The 13,177-nt window shown below is 39.6% G+C and overlaps 1 protein-coding gene across 3 annotated transcripts in view; it reads right to left on the bottom strand.

Moving 5' to 3' along the window:
* LOC143373478 (uncharacterized) overlaps nt 1–13,177 on the bottom strand; it is a 140,402-nt gene that overhangs the window by 84,978 nt on the left and 42,247 nt on the right. The gene's annotated exons all lie outside the window — the stretch shown is intronic.

The following is a 13,177-nucleotide window of genomic DNA, read 5'->3' on the forward strand; positions in this document are numbered from 1 at the left end:
AAAGTGCATCTAGGCGGGCGTGTGTGCGTGCCGCAGCGGATGTTCTATATGCGGAGGACCGGACGCGCCGCGCGACGTGTACCTGACGGCGTTTGTCGTCGTACTAAAACCGTTTCTGTAAATAAACTGGTATCCGTCGGTGCCATGACGAACGGGCCACCGGTTACTCCTTTTTCCCCGTCTTCATATTGTTCCGGCGAAATTACGAGAGTCGCGATGACCGCGCGGCACGAACGCCTCGTTGCTTCGCGTGTCTCCCCGCCTTTTTTGCAAAGGGATGTTACTGCTCCTGAAGCGTCACGCAGCATTGTCGTCATTCGCGTTCACGTGACGCTTTTTTACTGGATAATCAACCCCCGACCATGCACGGGAGTTATTTATTGCAATTCTGGATGATTTTGCGCGATTTGGATGAGATGGAGTTTTTTCGTTGGTCTCTTGGTTTTTGAGATCGATGGGATTGTGTTTTCATTGTTTTTTGTTACTGTTTTGCTAACTTTTCCAGGGGGGATGTTTAGCTATGGGCAGTGGCGCACTCGGGATTTAATCTTGGGGGTGCTGAGTAGCGCTGTAACGAATTTTCGAATAATTTAAGCAGTGGCGGATTTAAGAAAAAAGGCCCAGGTGGCTAACGTTCTGGGGGGCCCATTTTTTCGAGAAAATGAAGAATTAATTTACTAAAAGGTGGCAAGTGTACAGAAAAGTATAGGAAAAATATAGTGCTTGGATAAAATCTTAATGTATTTTTGAAGGTAGGGATCTGGGGGCCCATTTAGAAGAACAGGGGTCCATTTTTCGGGAAAATAGTGCGGTGGTTTACTAAAAAAGGGCTCAGTGTAATAATACAGAAAAAAATATACTTTGGATAAAATCATAATTTCTTTTAAGGATGGGGCCCTGGGTGGGCCTTCTGAGCAGGGGCCCAGGTGGCAACTGCTCATCGGCCGCCCTGTTAAATCCGCCACTGAATCCAAGTATTCGAAAACCCACCAGAGAATTCGAAATTTGGATTCGAATATTCGAATACTCCTGATAATTCGAATATTCGAAGAAATTATTCGTATTAAAATTTATTCGAATTATTCAAATAATTTCAGCTCTAGTGCCGAGTTGAAGGGATGAAAATATTTTTAATGCAAATTAAATAAAATTCATTTACTTAAAAAATAAAATCCAGTTTTCTTTAATTTTTACAGAGCCCTTGAATTACTTCAGTCGCGGTTAGATTAATTCCCTTATTCCTTTTACTTTGGGGGTGCCAGGGCCCCTTGCTCCCCTCCTGAGGGTGTGCCACTGGCTATGGGCCTTGTATGGGAAATTTGCCATCATTGAAATTGATATTTACACGTGCAAGAAGTGTCCTCTAATTTTGTTTGAATTCTATTTAGGAAGGGGTGGAGTACCGTTCAGCTGTGATAATTTCAGCAAGATTTAATCGACCGTGTCAAGTTATTTGAGCTTATACTTGACTCTACGAGATTAAATCATTTTGGTGATTATCAGTGATTAATGTTGCAGTGAAAGGCCAAGCTCGTTGTTTTGTAGTTCTGGGAGCCGTTGTGTTTTCAGCAGTAACTCCCAGCAGAGGTTTGATTTACTGAATCTGATTTAAATATTTGGGCCACGATGGCGTCCTCCACAGATAATGAAACGCCTTGACCTGATTTTAACACCGAACCCGCACGACTGCCCGTATGAACCCGCATCCTGCGAGCACGAGGAAGGAAATGTCATTCGCGTCGTCGCTATGTGTCTCGTGTTTCATCTGCTTGCATTCCAATTAAAACGCTCCGCTGCAAGCCTCGGGATGCACGCTGCATCGCAATGCTAGCGGATTCTCATTCATCGATTTGCAGAAAGAAAAATCTCGAGGACGAAACGAAGGGCGTCACAGCCCAAGCAAAATCACTGCCCGAAGTAACTCATTAGATTTAGATAATTAGAAGGATCTTGCCTTAGAGTGTATTTAAATCTATTTCACTTTGTGTAGTTTTATATAAAACTACGATTAAAAACTTTTCAATTAAATATATATTTAATTGAAAAGTCTCCTTTGAATTATATTCTAAAATACGAAACTTTTACTACGTCTAAATCCTCCATACAACACACACAAGTTTTTAATCCCCCCCAAGGGTAGAGGTAACTTGAAATTCCAAGCGTTATAAATTTCCTATAAAATACTGTAACTGCGATGCGAATGTGAGCTGGCCACGAGTAATTGACGAGGATGGAATACTAAATGCAAGTACACTGTACAGAGAACAAAGAATTTTGCCAGTGTCTACACACCACTTGGGGCAAACTTGCCTAAATCGTACCCCTTAAGAACAAATGCTTATTACATGAAAAATAACAGGGAAAATGAAAGAAAATTAGTGGTAATCAACTGCTTATTAATAGAATAAACAGTCTTATAAACTCAAACCACATAAAACGATCAACTTCTATTCATAAAAACGATTTATTTTTAATATGGAAAAAGTACGATTTAGGATTAATTAATATTAAACCTCCATACAAATACCACCCATGGATCGCTGGATTTTTCCCAATGAAAATTATACCAAACATGATATAATTCTAATCGTTATTAATGATTGTAATGAAAAGGGTTTTGTATTTGAATTTTGTGCGGTAAGGTATAGGGATGCATGAATGCTGGGTGTTAGGGAAATGGACGTGGATGTGCGTTTCAACAGGATGTGCAAACTTTAGAGCTTTTTCACACGGCGATACATATATCGCGATACGTGTACAGCTGCGTATTCACCTGCGCATTTGCCCCGAATGTGCATTCGGCGCGCGTTTGGGGTTGAGTGAAATTTGCGGCGTCCATTTCATGGTATTGTTCGGACCCGAATGCGCGCTTTGATGGACCGCCAACAAGCGGATCGGCCCGAATGCGCGCCGCGCCCCGATACGGGACGGATACGGAACTGACACGGAACGGACACGGAACTGACACGGAACTGACACGGAACGGACACGGAACGGATACGGAACGGACACGGAACTTTTATCCCTCTTATAAGAAAGAAGGTAAGAAGGTAAGAAAAAGAGGGTCTGTGGGTTAGAGGGTTAGAGGTCTTCTCCTTACCACAGGCACGACGGATACGGAACTGACACGGAACGAATATGTGTGCGCAGACCTTTTACCTGGCCGCCTTCTGCTCCGCTCGAGAACCAAAGACACGACGCCACAAGTTCCTCACTGTGTTTCGAATAAAAAATACAAAACCGCTCAGCTATCTTTAAAATAAATTAAATAACTACACAGCATCATATTCCTCCGCCACCATTTAACTCCAACCTTACATACACCCAGATATCCCAAGCACTCCGAAACTTTCCACACTGGAATTGTACCTACTCATCTACCCCGCAAAATAATCCTTCACATATTTCCTGCAACGTTCGTTGTAATAAATACTTCTGCAAGGTAAATCACCGTTATCGGCGACATTACGTCGAGCGTTCCGTGTCAGAAAATGGTTTAATTGCCGTTCGCGATCGGCAACCAGCGCTTATTAACTACTTTCACGTCGAGGGGCCCCGACGGTACGAGCCCAGGAAAAGATTTACTTTCCTTTCGACTGTCGATTTCCGCGGCGCACACGTGCCACGGAAATGCAACCCGTTTCCTCGCGTCCTTGCGCGCACGCGCTCTCCTCGCCGTATGAATAATTAATCGCCGATAACGTCGCGTCCGATCAAAGGAGCGACTGGCAAAAAAGCGTCTGGTAAACATCGCCGGTGCGCCTTGCAGCGGTCGAAGTTTCGAGGGACCCGAGAAACGAGCGAGATCAAAAGGCGTCACTGGCGCGTCCGCGAGATCATTATAAATCATCCCGCGTACGGCAACGCTGACGTCATCGGCGAACGTTTATACGCGAGCGTTAATTGCCGCTAATAAGAGGCGAACGTTGACCCACTGACGAGCGCGTATCGCTTGTATCGAAAACTGTGTCAATTAAGGGGGTTGCGTCAGCGTGAGCTGCGCTCCTTGGAAAGTTCGATGAGAGGGGCCATGTGACGCTGACGACGAACTGATCGCAGATACCCGTCGATTTCAGAGCGGTTTGCTAAGCCGGCTGATGAGTGGCTGGGCGGAGGCGAGTATTTTGGAACGGGTTCGCGACTTGTGGGCGATCTCAATTGCCGATTGTCATCTACCAGTTGTGTGTGTTTGGTAATCAACGGCCATTGTTCGATTCCGCTTTGAAACAAGCCAGAGTTTTGTGAAAATTCGCGGGGTTAACGAAGTGTGTCTGCATTCGGCGAATTTTTTATTTCTATTTCTGGGGGAGAATTGAGTATGTTTTTTGGATTTGTTTAAGGTTCGGGCTTAGGGCAGGCTAAGGCTCTTGTTTAAGGGTTTATGGGACACGGTACGAAAGAGATAAGGTGGGAATTTTGAATCACAGGAGGGTACAGCGGAAGTTTGAAGTAACTCTTCCAAGAAGGGCGGAAAAAAGGGTAGAAAGTAAGAAGATATAATAAAATGGTAATGGCGAAGCGTAACGAGTAAAGTTGAAACTTATGGAGGGTTGTAAAACGAGGGCGTGGAGTGGGAACTAAAAATATGTACCGAAGTAATCCCGGGTAATCCTTGGTGCAGTTTACAACGGCAAATGTTACATTCTTACTGTTATTCATTTCCGGTAGACGTAAAAAGTTTATTCCGAGTAAAACTTTCATCCACTTAATTCTGCCATTTCATAGCGAGCTAATCCTCTTATTTCGCATATTTCTCAGCGCAAACTTTCCTCCATTACCGTTGTCGACTAATATCCACTTATTAAATGCCTCGGATGATAAACCAAGTATCTGTTTAAAACTTATGCAATCAAAAGTAAAGCCACGAATAGAAAAGAATTTTGTAAATAAGCCTCCCAGAGCAAATTGGTTCGAAGATGGGAGAATTCTCTCACACGTATAGACGACTCTTAAAACACTCAGAAATAATTTCGACCCCGTCGTTTCGGCTGTGTTAACGACCTTTGAGTAAATTGGACTGCCTTTTGCTCCAGCATCGTAAAGCTGTCTGCTCTCGTAACGGTGCCGGTGACACCTTTGCACGCTATAGCTTTTACCTCGCGACGAAATAAGCTGCGTCTCCACGCGAGGGAAGCAGGAGACTCGAACTTTACGGTCCCAGGATAAAAAAAATTTCGCTGCGAGACTTGTACGAGGCGGCCACTTTCAACCATCCGTGTGCATTTAAAAATCCTGCCTCGGACAGATGTGCGCGGGGTGGTTTTAGCTGACAGATTTGTAAAATGATTAAAGGTTGAAATAACAGTTTCTGAGACCAGTTAGAAAGTAGCAATATTTATAATAGCAGCTGAATATTGGCCACTGGGGGTGAGAAATTCAAATTCATAAATTTCCCAAAATTAAGTGAAAGATGGTTTCTTCCCGTGAGCTACGTATTTCCCTTCAACTTTCTCCATTCTTTTGCCGCAGAATTTTCCATAAAATATCCCAGGATGATATATGTGGAGCGACTTTGTAACTTTCGTGAATATTTGCATTCTACAGCGTTTCGTGCTGAACAAAAAATCTTCGTTTCTTTTAATTCTCAACTGCTTGCATTGAACAGTTAGAATATGTAATTCCGGATATACGATGTTTGCGGTAAAGTTCGTTTGCATCTGGCATCGCATAGGCAGAGTGCACCACTTCCGCCATCAGGTTGTGCCAAGTATTATCACACTCTGCTCCGAAATTAATACTCGAAATTTTTCGCTGACAGTGTTTGCTGCACAGTACGTGGATTTTTAGTGCAACGAAAATATCGAGTCCTAATTTTAGAGCAGAGTATATAATCCTACCTACAAACGGAATAAATAAACTTCGGAGATATTTCTGTAACAATTGTTCAGCAAACAAATGAAGGAAACTGAAACAAAATTGTACGCAAGCTCGCACCAAAATCCTCCACCCTTTAAGGTAGCTGCTAACCAACTGTGTTAGTCAATTTAGAGCTGAGTAATAAACGATAAATATAAAGTAGTATGACACTATAGAGATAATAATAATAATTTTTAACATCGTCAATATATATATTTTAAAAAATTCAATGTTAATGTAAATAATTGCAATACGAAAGTAGAATATTAAATTGGTTAGCGTGGTGAATTGGAGCAGCAGATCTGACAACGTCGCATTCATTTGGAGCGTCATTTATAACCAAAATGTCAGAAAAAAATGTTCATATGAATTTCAATGGTCGTTCGCTATTTAAATGTCTAAACACATCGATTGTGCGAAGGTTGCCACGTTGACTGCTCTGCGTGTTTCTAAAAAATTTGCACGTAAACCTATTTTTTATGGGCATTTACGAAGAAACGATGTGGTCAGTTTTGCAGAAATTAATAAATTCGTTTCCTGACATTTCGATGTACTTTTGTGCCAATTTTGGTACAGTTCTTCAATATAGTTTTCCTGTTTCAGAAGAAAAACTGAAACTGTAACCCTCTTTTTATCGACTCTGCCATATGCCACTGTGGTAAAATGCATCAGCTTTAATTAACAATTTCTCGATAACTATGTGGTAAATCGATTTGAAACTTTGTACAAGGGTTTCTTGTATTCCAAATTAGTTTTGAACGAAATTTCAAAGAATTCTTGAATATAGTAGATTATCCAGGAACTACCTTAAGGTGAATGTCCTAATTTCTGCTCAGGTCCCCATTTCTGCTCATTTCGTATTTTTCTTATTATTATATGCCTTACGTTTGTACTACAGTTGCAACAAAATAATTCTAAATTATTTTTAACTATTTTTCATGAGCAGAAATACGGACATTTAAAGCATTATATATTTAATTACAAATTACTAATATTTAAACATCTTGAAATATCTTTCTTAAATAGTTTTTGAATTGGTTGATTTATTATTAAAGAATTAATCAATTACTCTGCAATTTTTTATCACAAACAAATTTTTTTACACCTTCTTTATGACGAGCTACCTCTTAAATCAGCAGAAATTGGGACATTCACCTTAATAAGAATTAGGGGATATAGGAATCCTTCAATTTTCTACTCAAAATTTCTTAACCAAACACGTCTAAAATATATTCACACCTCTATCTTGTCCTCCCTACAAGTACCTACTTTACACTAAAGAAGAAATCTTCAAGTCTGACACCCCCAACGAAGGGGCTTTGTGAAAAGAAAAGAAAACTGGATTTATTTTTAAACAAATTTTTATAATCATCTAATAAATCTTATTCAATTAGCATTAAAAATATTTTTATCCATTCAACTCAGCTCCCCCCTAAGATTAACTCCTAGGTGCGCCACTGCTTCCACTATTTCATTAAAATAAGTATTTCACATGATAAGCTCTCCCTCCCACAATCAATATTTCAGGCACACGCCCACATTTTCTATTCTCTCCTATCTTTTTTAAATTAATACCGATTGTTGTTTCTATCAAGTGCGTTGACCTGGAATACTAATCGCGAGGCACAGAAGTGTCCCTACGCGAGAAGACCCTAAAATTCTGCCCACATGAATCCTCAGCCAGCGATTGCATCGCTTCTGTATAGACATAACACGTATATTTCTCGCGAGTGCATCGCTTCCGCGGTCATCTTGTGCCAAGTATCACCGATACCGACAGTAACGGGTGACCAACGGGGAACAAATTGACATGCGGCCAGTTGCTCTGCATAACTGTGGCTCGGAAACCGCAGCATTCTTCCAACGGATTATCATTATCGGCCTTCGTGATACTCAATGAATATCCAATGATTCGACGTTACGTGGCAGCCCGTGTGGTACCCACGCGAGTGTCTGCGCGATCGTCATGGAACGTTCGATAGCCGTGATCAGAACGAAGCGAATTACCGTTCGATTAATCGTATCGCGGTAGGAATAACGAATATGTACAACGGCTGCAGGCGTGTTGCCCGACAAGGAGTGGATGTAAAAGAAAGATACGCTGATGAATTTTATTAACTTCGTCGAGACTAGTTTAGGTGTTATTAAAATCGAAAGGATTACTGTATTTACTGGCCTAATAGTTGACTATTATTCTGTAATTCCTTCCTTATAGCTAACCTGATGCAATCTAGTAATTAGTATAGCATTAAGAAGTTACTAATATCAGATCTCAAGTAGTGATGCGCGATATTTATCGATTACTGTACATATCGATACTTGCATGTCGATATTTCGATATTTTTTATCGATATTTCAAACACTAATAATTGCAGGTATCGATAACTTTGTTCAAAATATCGATTACAGTTATTGCACCTTCTTTCGTCGTAATTTTCAAATTACTGCGTCTAAGTAAAATTCAGTAATTATTTTTCATACTTTTATATTGAATGGTGCCTATGATATTTCTTATTAAAATAAAAAATCTAGTTTCCTTTATAAATACGATTTGGAAAGTGGATTACTTGTTTTCATTGTAATACTTTTGAATCTTAATGTAAATAAAATAAGTTCTTAATGGTACTACATAAAAATTGCTATCTTTGAAAATTCTTTTTAATCAAAAATAATATTCTCTGGAATATATGTAGCTTATTTTTTAATTGGTAAATATATTTCATGTATAGATATTGAACGAAAAAATATATATTGATAAGCATTATCGATAGTTGGGACCAATATCGCACATCACTAATCTTAAGTGAGGCATAAAGTATCTTAATCCAGAGTTGGGCGTTATTCGAATGCAAATTTGTTCGAATAAATATATATACTATTAATGCCTAGCCTCTGTCTTAAGGGGTAATGACACTGTAGAGCCTGGAAAAGCAGCCTGATTTTGAGACTTTTTTATGCGAGTATAGTGAATGGAATACAAAATCTCTTTGAAGGACTTTATTGTACGTACCTTGAAGTGTGATCACAATTTTTTAAAATTTTTTTTGCTAGAAAATGGTGGCACCACAGATCAACAAATAAAGCTTCCTCTGAAAAACAGTGTTTCGCGGCCGGAAAGATTTCTTCTTCAATTTTTGACCTAGAACTAAAAACAAAAAAATGTTGAGTACTATATAAGATTATCTCGGGAAATATATGAGGAAATGAAAAAAATTCTGATTTTTGTAAGGATGGTGCCACACCCTCGGAATTATTGAAACGTTTTGTTCAATCACGCACCATTTGCACAAAAAACAATATTTTTTAATTTCCTCGTATACTTCTCGAGATAATCTTATATACAGGGTGTCCCACTAAGGAGTGGACAGCGCGATATCTCTTAAAGTATTGTCGATAAAAATATAAAAAAATAGGGAATTGCATGGTTCGAGGGGGCCCATTTATTAGCGCGAACGAATTTTGTTTCCGATTATTATTTTAAAAGATACGATGGTCAAGTTCGGTTTTTCAAATGGAACTATTTTTTTTGACGACCTGAGTTGATAGTGCGTTCCAAGACAAATTCAATAAGCTTTAATGTATACACTTTATTTCCACTGGTTTTTAAGATATTGCGCTTGCAAATTTACTGATTTTCACTGCAAGAAACCCCTCTGAAATGGCAAAAACCGGGGGCGGTCTTACTGACGCCACGGGTGGCACTGCCTGTTGAAATGGATACTTACCTGCCAAAGGTCTACGCCAGAAATGGCAGGCCCAAAGGCTGGACAATTCTTTTCCGTCAGAAATGCTACTTAGGTAGGTATCGTTACTTTTATTTCGCACTTGCTTCTACGCTCGGATGGCCGGTTCTTTTGGGAGAGATGCAAATCCGATTGGTTCTGATACAATCTGCTCCCTATGGTTGAAATTTAGTCTAGCAACTTTCACTCCTCCTAACCTGACCAATCCAACTTGCATCCCTCCCAAAAGAACCGGCCATCCGAGCGTAGAAGCAAGTGCGAAATAAAAGTAACGATACCTACCTAAGTAGCATTTCTCACGGAAAAGAATTGTCCAGCCTTTGGGCCTGCCATTTCTGGCGTAGACCTTTGGCAGGTAAGTATCCATTTCAACAGGCAGTGCCACCCGTGGCGTCAGTAAGACCGCCCCCGGTTTTTGCCATTTCAGAGGGGTTTCTTGTAGTGAAAATCAGTAAATTTGCAAACGCAATATCTTAAAAACCAGTGGAAATAAAGTGTATACATTAAAGCTTATTGAATTTGTCTTGGAACGCACTATCAACTCAGGTCTTCAAAAAAAATAGTTCCATTTGAAAAACCGAACTTGACCATCGTATCTTTTAAAATAATAATCGGAAACAAAATTCGTTCGCGCTAATAAATGGGCCCCCTCGAACCATGCAATTCCCTATTTTTTTATATTTTTATCGACAATACTTTAAGAGATATCGCGCTGTCCACTCCTTAGTGGGACACCCTGTAGAGCTAAATTTTTTTTGGTTTTTTGTTCTAGGTCAAAAACTGGACGAGAAATCTTTCCGGCTCCGGAACACTGTTTTTCAGAAGATGCTTCTTTTGTTGAGCTGTGGCGCCGCCATTTTGTATTATAAAATTTTTTAAAAAAATTGTGATCATACTTCAAGGTATGTACAATAAAGCCCTTCAAAGAGATTTTGTATTCCATTCACTATACTCAGGCCTGTGAATATAGCACCCCCAAATTCGTATGCTCACGTTTGCCCATAAAAAAATTTCGTTTGCCCACCATTCAAAAAAAAAATTATGGCAAAAAAAATTTTTACTCAGCACCCCCATGAAAACATTTTAATGATTTGACGGTGGGAAATGATTGTTCATCGTTTGCCCACGTTTGCCCATAAACAATTTTTTTTTGCCCACCCTCCAAAAAAAGTTATGAACAAAATAAAAAATTTGCCTTCATCACCCACCATGAATGCATTTCAATTTTTTAAAAGAAGGATACGAATGTACCCGACCAGGCCACGTTTGCCCACTCTCAGATTTCGTATGCCCACCCTCCAGAATCGAATTAAAAAATAAAAACCTCGAAAAGAAGGGTACAGGTGAAGCGATCGCGTTAAAGTTCAATTTTTCTGGAAAATATTATCAAAATCGTTCTTTCAACGATGCAGTCCGTTAATTTAGACGTAGAAGAGATTTGCCCATGCATTAATTTCGTATGTCCACCCTCCAGAATTTAATTATTAATAAAGATAGTCAAGAAGTGCGGTACCCGTTGAGACGACCAAGTATAAGTTCGATTTTTAATTAATTAAACCATGAAATCATTTGTTTAACAATGCATATCGTTTGTCCAGATGTAGAAGAGATTTGCCCATGCATTAATTTCGTATGTCCACCCTCCAGAATCGAATTATTAATAAAGATAGCCAAGAAGTGCGGTACCCGTTGAAGCGATCGCGTTAAAGTCCGATTTTTCTGGAAAATATTATCGAAATCGTTCTTTCAACGATGCAGTTCGTTAGTTTAGATATAGAAGAGATTTGCCCATGCATTAATTTCGTATGCCCACCCTCCAGAATCGAATTATTAATAAAGATAGTCAAGAAGTGCGGTACCCGTTGAGACGACCAAGTATAAGTTCGATTTTTAATTAATTAAACCATGAAATCGTTTGTTTAACAATGCATATCGTTTGTCCAGATGTAGAAGAGATTTGCCCATGCATTAATTTCGTATGCCCACCCTCCAGAATCGGATTATTAATAAAGATAGCCAAGAAGTGCGGTACCCGTTGAAGCGATCGCGTTAAAGTTCGATTTTTCTGGAAAATATTATCAAAATCGTTCTTCCAACGATGCAGTCCGTTAGTTTAGATATAGAAGAGATTTGCCCATGCATTAATTTCGTATGCCCACCCTCCAGAATCGAATTATTAATAAAGATAGCCAAGAATTGCGGTGCCCGTTGAACCGAATACCTTTCTGTTCGTTTTTTCCGAATGAATTATCAAAATCGATTGTTCTTACCTTAAAGGTTAAAGGTGTTTGGTGACATGTTATCCAAAAAATGTTGCACACACTTCTTTCTCACTTTATTCGAACGACACTTCAATTTGTATCGCTCATCGAATACTTCACACTTTTCACACATCTGCAGCATGTGCAGAATAATACCAGAGTGGTTTTCTAGTCATTTTTCACTAATTACCGCAATGATATCGCACAACGGAAAATAATATAATCTCACAGTTACTTCACGAACCGTAAATGAATGCACGATCTCGCAAGAGTTGCGTCCGAACTCTGTAGACCGACTGACTTTCATGCGTCGTTGGAAACAATTCGAGGGTATCGCAGACATCTGTTTACGTTTCGGCACGTTCGATGACGACACGCAGCGCTGATACCCTCAAGGGTCGCAGCGCCGAGTGCCACTGCCGAAACGTAAACAGATGTCTGCGATAGTCTCGAATTCTTTCCAACGACGCACTTCTTGGCTATCTTTATTAATAATTCGATTCTGGAGGGTGGACATACGAAATTAATGCATGGGCAAATCTCTTCTACGTCTAAACTAACGGACTGCATCGTTGAAAGAACGATTTCGATAATATTTTCCAGAAAAATCGAACTTTAACGCGGTCGCTTCAACGGGTACCGCACTTCTTGACTATCTTTATTAATAATTCGATTCTGGAGGGTGGACATACGAAATTAATGCATGGGCAAATCTCTTCTACGTCTAAACTAACGGACTGCATCGTTGAAAGAACGATTTCGATAATATTTTCCAGAAAAATCGAACTTTAACGCGATCGCTTCGCCTGTACCCTTCTTTTCGAGGTTTTTATTTTTTAATTCGATTCTGGAGGGTGGGCATACGAAATCTGAGAGTGGGCAAACGTGGCCAGGTCGGGTACATTCGTATAATTCTTTTAAAAAATTGAAATGCATTCATGGTGGGTGATGAAGACAAATTTTTTATTTTGTTCATGACTTTTTTTTGGAGGGTGGGCAAAAAAAAATTGTTTATGGGCAAACGTGGGCATACGATGGACAAACGAATGCCGTTGAGTTTTTTTAAAAAATCGAATTTGGGGGTGCTATCTTCACAGACCTACTATACTCGCATAAAAAGTTCTCAAAATCAGGCTGCCTTTCCAGGCTCTACAGTGTTATTACCCCTTAATCAAATGATAGTAAATCATTTCCCTACTTTCTATTAGTTAGGATAAAGGACCCAATTACTGTCACCTTAAGCTATTTTACTTAAAATAACGAACAAATAAACTAAAGTATATAATCTATGGTATAGATTACAGGTTGAATTGCATA

This window comes from Andrena cerasifolii, chromosome 9 (genome assembly GCF_050908995.1).
Source record: "Andrena cerasifolii isolate SP2316 chromosome 9, iyAndCera1_principal, whole genome shotgun sequence".
In the NCBI taxonomy this organism is placed as follows: Eukaryota; Metazoa; Arthropoda; class Insecta; order Hymenoptera; family Andrenidae; genus Andrena; species Andrena cerasifolii.